The sequence below is a fragment of the Bombina bombina genome, chromosome 5 (assembly GCF_027579735.1).
Source record: "Bombina bombina isolate aBomBom1 chromosome 5, aBomBom1.pri, whole genome shotgun sequence".
Taxonomy (NCBI): domain Eukaryota; kingdom Metazoa; phylum Chordata; class Amphibia; order Anura; family Bombinatoridae; genus Bombina; species Bombina bombina.
Window position 1 is genome coordinate 69,477,753 of NC_069503.1, and position 11,043 is coordinate 69,488,795.

General features: G+C 38.2%; 1 protein-coding gene across 1 annotated transcript in view; it reads left to right on the forward strand.

Annotated features, from left to right (window-relative positions):
- LOC128659884 (oocyte zinc finger protein XlCOF6-like) overlaps nt 1-11,043 on the forward strand; it is a 262,081-nt gene that overhangs the window by 135,294 nt on the left and 115,744 nt on the right. The window lies entirely within an intron of this gene.

Below are 11,043 nucleotides of genomic sequence, written 5' to 3' on the forward strand. Positions count from 1 at the left end.
ATGCAGCCCAGATCATGATGCCATCAGTGGGCTGAGCTTGGCATCCATTTCAAAGTGGCCAGAGACAATATTCATTTTAAAATAACTTTTTGTACTGTTCCTACTGCATGATATAGAAAAGGTGCAGGAGGCTATTTGCAGCTTAATCTAAGGTAAGACTTTAAGATGACTAAGGTGTAGACTGTCTCTTTAACTCCAGTAAAGTCAGATATAGAGCAGCAATTAACTACTGGGAGCTAGCTGAGCATATCTGGTGAGCAAATGACAAGAGACACGTGTGTAGCCAATCAGCTCTCAGTAGTACATACGTTTGTTAACAGAAGTGAAATTAAAAGTATCATAAAATTACACATTATAGGGACTTCCGGTGGGCGGCAATCCAAGATGGCCACAGGCTCCTGAAGCTCCATTCAGCTTTGAGTTAAAGTGGCTATAGATCTTGCCATCCTCTTCTCCCTTGACAATAAAAGTGTCCGGGAACTTACTGGGATCAAGGCATACCACCCCTTGGTCGCCGAGAAGGGAAAAACTAAGCCGTTTGGCTCATCGGTGGGAACATCACCGCCACGCTGCTCATACTTACTCCTGACTTTAGCAAAAAACAAGGACAAGGATGGAGCCCCCTATCTATACAGACTGCTGCATTGACTCCCCTATTCTAGCTGAGCTGAAAGCTACACTCTTACCCCAGCTGGACCGCTTGCTGCTTTCCTGCCTGGATTTGTGCGCGGTAGTTAGAGCGCAGAACCAACCTTACCGGCAAAAGATGCCCTCTTGCCATTTCGTCTCTCAGACAACACAAGCTGTTTCCATACCGCATCCAACGCCAGATGCTCATGGCGCGGCCTCAGAGCCTTCACAGGGGAGAGGGATGTCGGTGGCAGCGAAACGCAAAACAAGCACCTACAACATGAACATGTGGCCGAATGCAGCTCTGGAGGTGGGACCACAGTCATCGTCTCTGCTGCACCCGGTGTTGCACCTGGAGTGTGGACCGAGCCGATATAGTAACTCCATTCATAGAGCCCCTGATATTCCTGCATGGTGTACTAACAAATCTGACATGGATCGGCCATTTACTAGGCATATGGCTCACCTGCACAGAGTACAACATGGCGGTAATCACTCCGCACACAAAAACTGCTCTATCCTGAACTATGGTTGCCTGGTTCTAACCTGTGTTGGAATCGGATAACCTAATAACTCAACCCTGTTCATTTGTTGCAGAGCCGCAGCTTTTCTGTATTTCTGGTTGATTACAGTGAGGGAATTGGATTCAGAACTATTTACAACAAACTGACCATACCCTTCACAATTATCTGCTTGTTATTGTGTTCTCTGGTGGTTCTTGGAGATTGCTTTGTTTTTGTCCCACTTTACAGATTTCTATTGTCAGACTGGAGTTTACATAGGCTGTCAAATGCTCTCATTCGAAACCGGCCTGCTGCACAGCTTTTAACTCATGAACGTCATGTACTGGCAGATCTGTCTCTGGCGGACCTATAGCCATCACTGCATATTTTATGTTTGTATGAGGCTTTCCAGTGCCTAGCTGTGAAACGCTTTATTTGAAGCATTCATGATAATATAACTATAAGTAGCGTTTCCTATACTGCATATTAATATCCATGATTGTGCTGTTTTTTTTATTTTGCACATACGTAGAAATTATGTATTACAGCAGTAATTGAGCTCTAACAATTTGCCCACTGCTCACTCCTGAGAATGTTTTTTATAAGCTGTAATTTTGAAATTCGAATCTTTGTAGGAGACTATCTAACCCCCCTTCATGCGTAGGATACTGTTTTATGGACACATGCATATATTAAGTAACTTTTATCTCACATAATGCTCTTCTGGTTGGGCTGTTATACATATAAGTGCTGCAAATTGTTTTGTCTCTCTTTGCTCACCGGACATGACAGGTTAAACACTCTCATACGTACAGAGAACTGACTTAAACCTGCACATAGGTCTCCTCAAAGTAGCATACCTATTTTTTACATAGCAATGCGCCTATTGAGATTGCCGCCTACACACTTCAAGCACTAGTGGGGTCTTGTTTGTTTTTGTTTTGTTAGTGTAGTTTAGAAGTCTTAGTTATTAAAAAAGAAAAATAAGAGAGTTAAGGCATTAGGCAAGGATCAAATTTTGGTAAATATGGTCTCAGGCAATGCGCACGTTCTTATACATGTATCCAATGTACCATACTTCTGTACTCTATCTTATCAAATGTGTATCTCAATATCCCATACTCTTACATGTTCTGCGTTATGTGTTTTCTTGACATTGTTAATTATCATGCGGCTAAGGTTGACCCTAAATAACAGCATTATATATGTATGTAAATGTCTAAATATTATATGCCAAAACTCTCTTCAATAAAAAGAATTAAAAAAATTAAATAAATTACACATTATATCTGAATCATAAAAGTATAAATTTCGAATCCCTTTAAGTAACAGAAATTGTCTGTGTATAAAGTCTTGATGGTGAGTAATAATCTGGGTTGGTGTAAGTCTGGGGTTAATTTGATATTGATTTATGTACTGTTAAAGGGACAGTAACATCAAAATTAAACTTAAATGGATTGGATATAACATGACATTTCAAACAACTTCAAATACACGTGCACGCCCCTAAGCTCATATATTAGCCTCCTAGGTTTACTCTAACAAAAGATACCAAAAGAACAAAGCAAATTAGATAATAGAAGTAAATTGGAAAGTTGGGTAAAATTGCTGCTCTATCTGAATTATCAGCGTTTAACTTTCACTGTCAGATTTGGCTTCTGTCTTTGATGTTGTTTTCCTAATTATTCTGTGATATTGGGTTTTTAATTATACAAAAAACACAAAATACTGGTCTGGATTACAATCACTTTTTATTTGCATGAAAAAACATTGTATATCATCATATAGTAAACAGCAGCATTACATGATATATGCACACAATGGTATAAATATACCTAACACTTGTGCTCTTGATACAAAGGGATTTATCAGACATATAATGTTCCCTTTATATATACAGTATGTGCTATTATCAGTTCTTGTGGCTTCTAACTAATATGAAAACATCTAACAGACATAATATCAAGTTACAGAGCATGACACACATATTACATACCCAGTATACATGTAGGTTATAGTAGCCATTTAAATTAAACTGATTATGATCACATGACACACATATTACATACCCAGTATACATGTAGGTTATAGTAGCCATTTAAATTAAACTGATTATGATCACATGACACACATATTACATACCCTGTATACATGTAGGTTATAGTAGCCATTTAAATTAAACTGATTATGATCACATGACACACATATTACATACCCAGTATACATGTAGGTTATAGTAGCCATTTAAATTAAACTGATTATGATCACATGACACACATATTACATACCCAGTATACATGTAGGTTATAGTAGCCATTTAAATTAAACTGATTATGATCACATGACACACATATTAAATACCTAGTATACATGTAGGTTATAGTAGCTATTTAAATTAAACTGATTATGATCACATGACATACATATTACATACCCAGTATACATGTAGGTTATAGTAGCCATTTAAATTAAACGGATTATGATCACATGATACACATATTACATATGCAGTATACATGTAGGTTATAGTAGTTATTTAAATTAAACTGATTATGATCACATGACACACATATTACATACCCAGTATACATGTAGGTTATAGTAGCCATTTAAATTAAATTGATTATGATCACATATGTACCGGTTACTGATATTGTGTCTCATTAAATAAAATCAGTTTCCCCTCAGTAATTCCTCTGGTATATAACATGTACAATGCTAAGCATCTATTTCTATAAGAAAAGGTTTATCCACATGATGTACACATTAAATATCTCCAAGATGTCAATCATTTGAGACTGATGTTCTTGTTTATATAATTCTCTAACACTCTATTCATATAAAGAATCCTTTATTCTGTAAATATAATTATTTTCTCCTCTATGTAAAACAAACGTACAACTCCTAACACTGACATATTAATAAAAAACATTAGGGGTGCTTTGGTGGTGAATGGTTGTGTAAACTGGTCAGTATGAGGACAGATCTGTATATTCCTGTGTGGTGTTTGTATTCTATAAAGTAACACAAGAAAGTCTCTCCTTATAAAGAGTGTTAATGTTAATGGGAAACAGTCCTAAATACATCCACAGTTATTGCATAGGAAAGGCCAAACACATAGACAAGTCCTAAATCTTTGAAGAACTGTCAAAAAATTGTTGCGGCTTACCCCTCCATTATAGGTTAACAGACGTGCCTTACGTACAGGTGCGGGTAGGCTAGGGCTCACCCAACGACTGCGGTCTCTCTCCCTGTATCGAGTGCCCTGCTGGAACACTATGAGAATCCTCTCATACCTTCGCATCTGTGCCGTAAACACCTTGTGACGTCACCGGGGGCGCATCCAAAAGAATCCACTGTGAATGACCAGAAAGCCTCAGGATACTTTCTCTAATTCGTTGGTTATGGTAACAACCAATACACTGGCTCCTTCAATGATGTCACCGGGGGGATGTGGATCCAGCTCCTCAGCAATAGGTCAGTATCGGAACGGTTCTAACAGTCCACAGCATGGAGCGAATTTCAGGGACAAAAATCTTCACCGGCTGTGCTCACTCATACAGGTCAGATAAAGTGTAAAGCGCAAAGTGAAAGGAGCACCATAAAAATGCTATTCCCAATGTGTGATTTAATAATATGTTAGATTCGCTAGTATATTGTTACTTTTCCTATAGCCTTGATATGGATTTAATGAGGTATATTTAGCGAGTGTCGCTATTTCCTGTATATAGATTCTATTTCCAAAGTTATTCTAATTTCTAGAGTCGTGTTTCTATATAGATATTCTATTCTTAATTTTTTTTTTTATATTAATGAAATACTCCTTATAGTAAATGTGACCACAAGACTGGGTTGTTATATTGTTTCCAATTTTATTAAGTATAATATAAAAAGACATAAAATTACTAGTAGTGTAGTGACATGAAATTAACTTGACACTGGTGTCGGCTAATATTGTATACAGATAGTATTAAAAATGTTTATATAAAAGTCAAATTAAAATAATGGTTACACAATTTCTAAAATGCATTAAAATGTATATATACAGTTCAGACATGTGCTTATTTCTTCTAGATAGGACTCTGTTATTCCAGTTTACCAAACTAATGGGCAGAGCGTATTTATCACACTAGAGGATGATATGTTAAAAACAGTACCTTATAGTGTATCTGTATGATATCACTATGTTGCTTGAAACCGGTGAGGTATTTAACCTGGTTTATAAATGCAAGATGGTATTTGGCCAGGCTTATAGTATACAAGATGGTGAGGTTAAATATATGCCGCTATGTAGGTAAATGCCTACAATGACCTGACCCGATGTAACAGCTGTAAGGTCTCTTCTGTGTGTGCGGTTAAATATATGCCGCTGTATGTTCCTTTTATTTGGGTATATGTTGGTGTTCCTCCGTGGTTTTCTTTATTGGGTCTCACCTTGAAGTAGATACGGTGCGGTTCCGGTGGCCGCTATGTATCCTTTTCTTTTGCCGATCAGTGACCGATCTAATTGCTGGAGGGTAGATGGTACCTGATGGTGTCCCTCCCAGGTTAGTAGTAGGTGCGGTTAAGTGTAAGCCGCCAAGTGTGGATTCGTATGCGGCTTAGATGAGCCGCTCCTGAATGTACGGGCAGGAACGTACCACTACTTTAGTAAAAATCATACACAATGGACAGAAACTAAACAGGCACTTGAAGTGTTAACCTAAAAGGGTATAAATAACAAGTAAATCTATCTCACAGGTATCTTGATAAAGGCTGCTAAGCCGAAACACGTAGATACCGGAACACAATTACACAGATTGTGCAAGTAACGAGAGGAGCTCTTCCAATCACCCATCGGAACAAGGTTTTCATCTGAACTCTGTCACTACACTACTAGTAATTTTATGTCTTTTTATATTATACTTAATAAAATTGGAAACAATATAACAACCCAGTCTTGTGGTCACATTTACTATAAGGAGTATTTCATTAATATAAAAAAAAAAAATTTAAGAATAGAATATCTATATAGAAACACGACTCTAGAAATTAGAATAACTTTGGAAATAGAATCTATATACAGGAAATAGCGACACTCGCTAAATATACCTCATTAAATCCATATCAAGGCTATAGGAAAAGTAACAATATACTAGCGAATCTAACATATTATTAAATCACACATTGGGAATAGCATTTTTTTTGCGCCACCTATTCTAGCAACCGTAATTTTCAAAAAAACCATTGGGATAAAGTTTTTTCAGGTGAGCTATATATTCCCCTCCTACCTTACAGTCTAAACTCATTTTTACAGCTGAAAGGAGCACCAGCCAAGAGTACATTCAAATACCAATTTTATTGAAAAAAATGTAAAAACCGGGTTAACCGGGCCGAATGGATGGTAAGAGGTCAGCAAAAAGACACCTGACGCGTTTCGGCTCGAAACCATAATCAAAGCCGTTAGCCATAGGATCTAAAACAAGCCTTTTAAAACAACAAGCTGCCTCCTATTGGACAAAGGTTATAATTGACACTTGTACAAAAAAAGAAAAGGGGCCAATGGCACTACTTATTATATGTTAGTTTACCCTTGATCACCCACTAGTAAAAAGAGGGACTGTGTCCCTAAATTCTAATGTATTTGCAGGATATGATAGGTGCTAAGTAGTAATACAATATTATACATGAAAGAGAAAAAAGGACTACATATATAGCACACAAGGGGTTAATATATCATAAATTTACATTATTTATTTGACAAAATTAGGTGGCAAAGAAGGGAGAAACCTACACTCAAAAGGTGAGCAGTTGCTGCTCTACGTTTAAAACATAACTTTTATTAAATTAAATTCACACATAAAACATAAGAAAATGCATACTTAAAAACACTCTCACAAAACAAATAATGGTCCAGTGACCCTAGTTCTAGTTGGATGAATAGACGGTATTGAAGTGTATGAAGGTTGTACAGGGTGGTATAGCTGCCTATGTTTACAGTTATTGGAACATACTACTCCAAGCAGAGTGCCTGAGGATTAAATGGATAAACCAAAGGGTTTAAATAGTAGCGCTATATTCACAGCTTGATTATAATGGGCTAGTTATACTTTGCTGTTATGAGATACATACCCTTTTGGGGTTTAATATATCTTCAGATTGTTAAAAAAATGCTACTAGGGGCGGAGCTAGCCGCCATACTGAACAGACGTACTATGTGTGAGCTCCGTGTACTATAAACTATAAAAGTTAAGTTTAAGCACTAAGGTTACTCTTTTTCTGGGACACATAACCCCCCTGGGGTGCCCTGAGAGTTTGGAGGGGCATTGGGCTACAGGAAGGGAGCCGGCCAAGATTAAGAAGAAGCACTACAGCAGGTGGCCCGACATACGGAGGCAAGTTGTAATATAGCATAAAGAGCTTCAGGCACCAAGGGTACTACAGACCGTAAGCCATGGAGGAGATATATTTTTACTTCCAAGGAATGATGGAAGAATTTGAGCGGAGGAACTGCAGAAGGATCGACAAGCTGATCCTGATTCTGCAGCCCACAAGGGAATCGACTGCTTACTATCCGCCAAAGATGGCGGCGCCTGACGAGTCAGCTGCCTTAGAAACTAACTGGGGGCAGAGGAACATCGGGGAGCCGGATGCTGACGCCGGACCAAAGCAACCTAAGCTTGTCTCTACTGGAGCGGTGATCCGGTACAACCTCTCCCCGGGTGAAGTGGTGAGCAGAAAGCTTGGTCTAAGCCTTTTCAGCGGGTCCTCGAGTGAATACTTACCGTTGGAGTCCTGGAATGAGGCCTGGGGGATGGCACCTGGGAGTACAGCCGGCTCCCATGTGCACAGGGACGGAGTACAGCACAGCCCGCAGCCTACATTTCACGGTATCCTGCTCTGGCGTAGGGGTGAGGGTTAAGCCCTAGGGACATATTGCTACAGAGGCTGTTTAGTTGGATCTGTCCCCCTGGCACTTTTGAAACTGTACCCTGCCTTCATTATCCCTGGACTTTGATTGTTCCAGAGCTCACGCTGGGGGTCTTGATGGACATTTTGCAGCACTGGTTAGAGAAACACAGATGCCTGTAAAAGAACGTACATTTGGTGGCACTATATCTCCCGTGGGGAATGAGACATTACAGAGCCTTCAGGATTGGAGTCGGTTAGCAGAGGTGACTTTTCTATTCTGGTGTTGGTCTCTGGGAAAAATATACACCTGAAGATATCACAGACACTAAATCATCTCTATAGATTGATGACATGAAGTTTGTTTTCTATAATCAATAGTAGTTTTCGATAGCATATCCTGTGATGTGTTACAGCCTGACAATGTAAACTTCTGATACTGTTAGATCTACATATGTCTAGCTCTAAATGTTATCTACTTTGATTTCTATCTGCTGCCTCATTATATGACAATGTGGAAAGTGATTGCAATGTTAGGGCACTGATACATATATAGGATTGCCACCTTTATTTATTTTGTCTACATGTAGCTATCCTAGATTGGGAATGATCCCACAAGATTCAAGGTGCCCACTTATTTGACCTATATTCTATTCCCTATTATTTATTTATTTTTATTTGTAGATGTTTCTGCTGTCCGCGGCCGGGACGGCAGAGCACATACGCAATGTTGGTGAAAGGGAGGGAGTATGACTAGTTAGCTAATCTAATCAGTTTGGGCTAGATGGGATCCATAGGCTGATATTTAAACATGTTAAGCAGTCAGGATAAAGAGAGAGCTACTGATAGTTTACGTATCTATATTATATTATGTTACTTTTAAAACTTGAGGTCCAAGCAATAATGATACTGCAGATCCGATGGAGGCCTGCACCCCCCCCCAGATCAGGAGCTCAAAGTTTTAGATGTCCGTAACTGTACTAGCCCTTACATCACTATGTAGAATAACTCTAGTTTATCTCAGTGGCCTTGATGGGACCTATACATCCTGCTGGAGCTTTACTGATATGCTGGGCCTTGGAGGGGTTCGCACCTTTCACCCCTACATTTACCTCACATTTTTTCTATCTCACTTGTGGCCCAAGTGCCATAGTAACACAGTAACTTGTGGCCCAAGTAGCATAATAGCATATACTATTGAGGTCTCGGGTTTGAATGGGTTATGTTTTGATGTACAGGTATGGACACTTTTTCTATTGTCTACCTTAGGGTAGAAAATAAGATGCTTATTATTATTGCCCATGTGTAGGGTCTACTGACTGTTATATTAGGTTACTTGTTGCTGCTAAGAGATTAACGGTTTAATACCCCCACATAGTTATATAGTGATTTTTTTTTTTACAGACTTAGGTATGGGGCCTCTGAATGGAGTTTCGGGGGCTCACAGAGCCTACCAATCCCCGGGGTACGCCACTTAATTCATATTTGGACAAGAGGGTTGTAGCAGTAATCTCGGATGCTAATGGGCACAATTTAATCTCATTGGGTATATTTAGTTGCACTTATGGTATGGACATGTAGGACCTAATTCTTTCCTTAGAAAGCTCTGTTACGAAATCTAGGTCGAATGATGATCACTTGTCATGTTACTTTTCTTTTTTTATGTCCATGTTTATATACAAAAAGAGGTGCCGCACACGGCCTACTGTAACTCCTGGTGTGCAGGATCTCATACCGCTTACAACTCTATGACATGCATGTGACACACAAGCTTTGACGTATGTATTTGGGCATGTTGCCGTGACACTGTCTGATGTTATTTGTATTTCATTGTTACCTCAATAAAAACTATTTAAAAAAAAAATAAAATAAAAAAATGCTACTATATGATATTATAGCTAATAAATTAAACATTACTAAGGTACCAGCCCAGGCTAGTGTGTATTAAAAGCTGTCATCGTTAGATATTAAACAAGAGGGTTGTAAGCTGCTTACTAGGATTGATAAACGTACATATAATTTCTGTGCTCAGCAATGTAATATAAGAATAAATGTATATACCTACGTCAACTGATATATCACCTAATGGGGTTGCTAAGTGACCAAAAATGTGCTTTCAGGTGTATAAATAACGGAAGCAAGTTTCTTCCAAAATTATTTAACCATTTGTATACTAAATTCAACTGGCTTAACAGTTAATTGAATTGAGTCACAATTACCTTATGTATAAATCTATATGTTTGTTCGTGTATTGAGTTCCTTTCTGAACAACAAAACAAATTCTTGAAATTAGCTACTAACGATGTAAATAGCAACTTACAATATTGACTGCTTTATGTATAAATTTATGTTATTGTATCCCGTTCAGCTCTGAAGTAGCAATATGAATAGTCACTAATATGTTTATCAAGCTGCCGATAGTGCGGTCAGTAACATATATAAAGTCAGGTTAGAAGTATCTAATGTACAGTCGTCCTCTAGTAAAATCTAATGCCTGACCTCGGTCAGACTCTTACTATATTATTGGGTTAAATTGTTCCGAGTCTGGCCGAAAGTAGTTTGTAAATTAACCCTTAAGGTTATAACGTGTGACTCCGCTGAAGGATCTATGTACACTATAATATAAGTGGCTCAACAAAGGTAACTATATCTACCATAACCAATGAATTAGAGAAAGTATCCAGAGGCAATCTAAAATACAGGAGCTCAAAGACTCCTTCCCATTTCCCTAACGTCCCTGACATTTCGCCCTAACGGCTTCATACACTTCAATACCATCTGTACAATCTTCATACACTTCAATACCATCTATTCATCCAACTAGAACTAGGATCACTGGACCATTATTTGTTTCCTGAGAGTGTTTTTAAGCATTCAGTTTCTTACGTTTTATGTGTGAATTTCATTTAATAAAAGTTATGTTTTAAACGTAGAGCAGCAACTGCTCACCATTTGAGTGTAGGTTTCTCCCTTCTTTGCCACCTAATTTTGTCAAATAAACAATGTCAATTTATGATATATT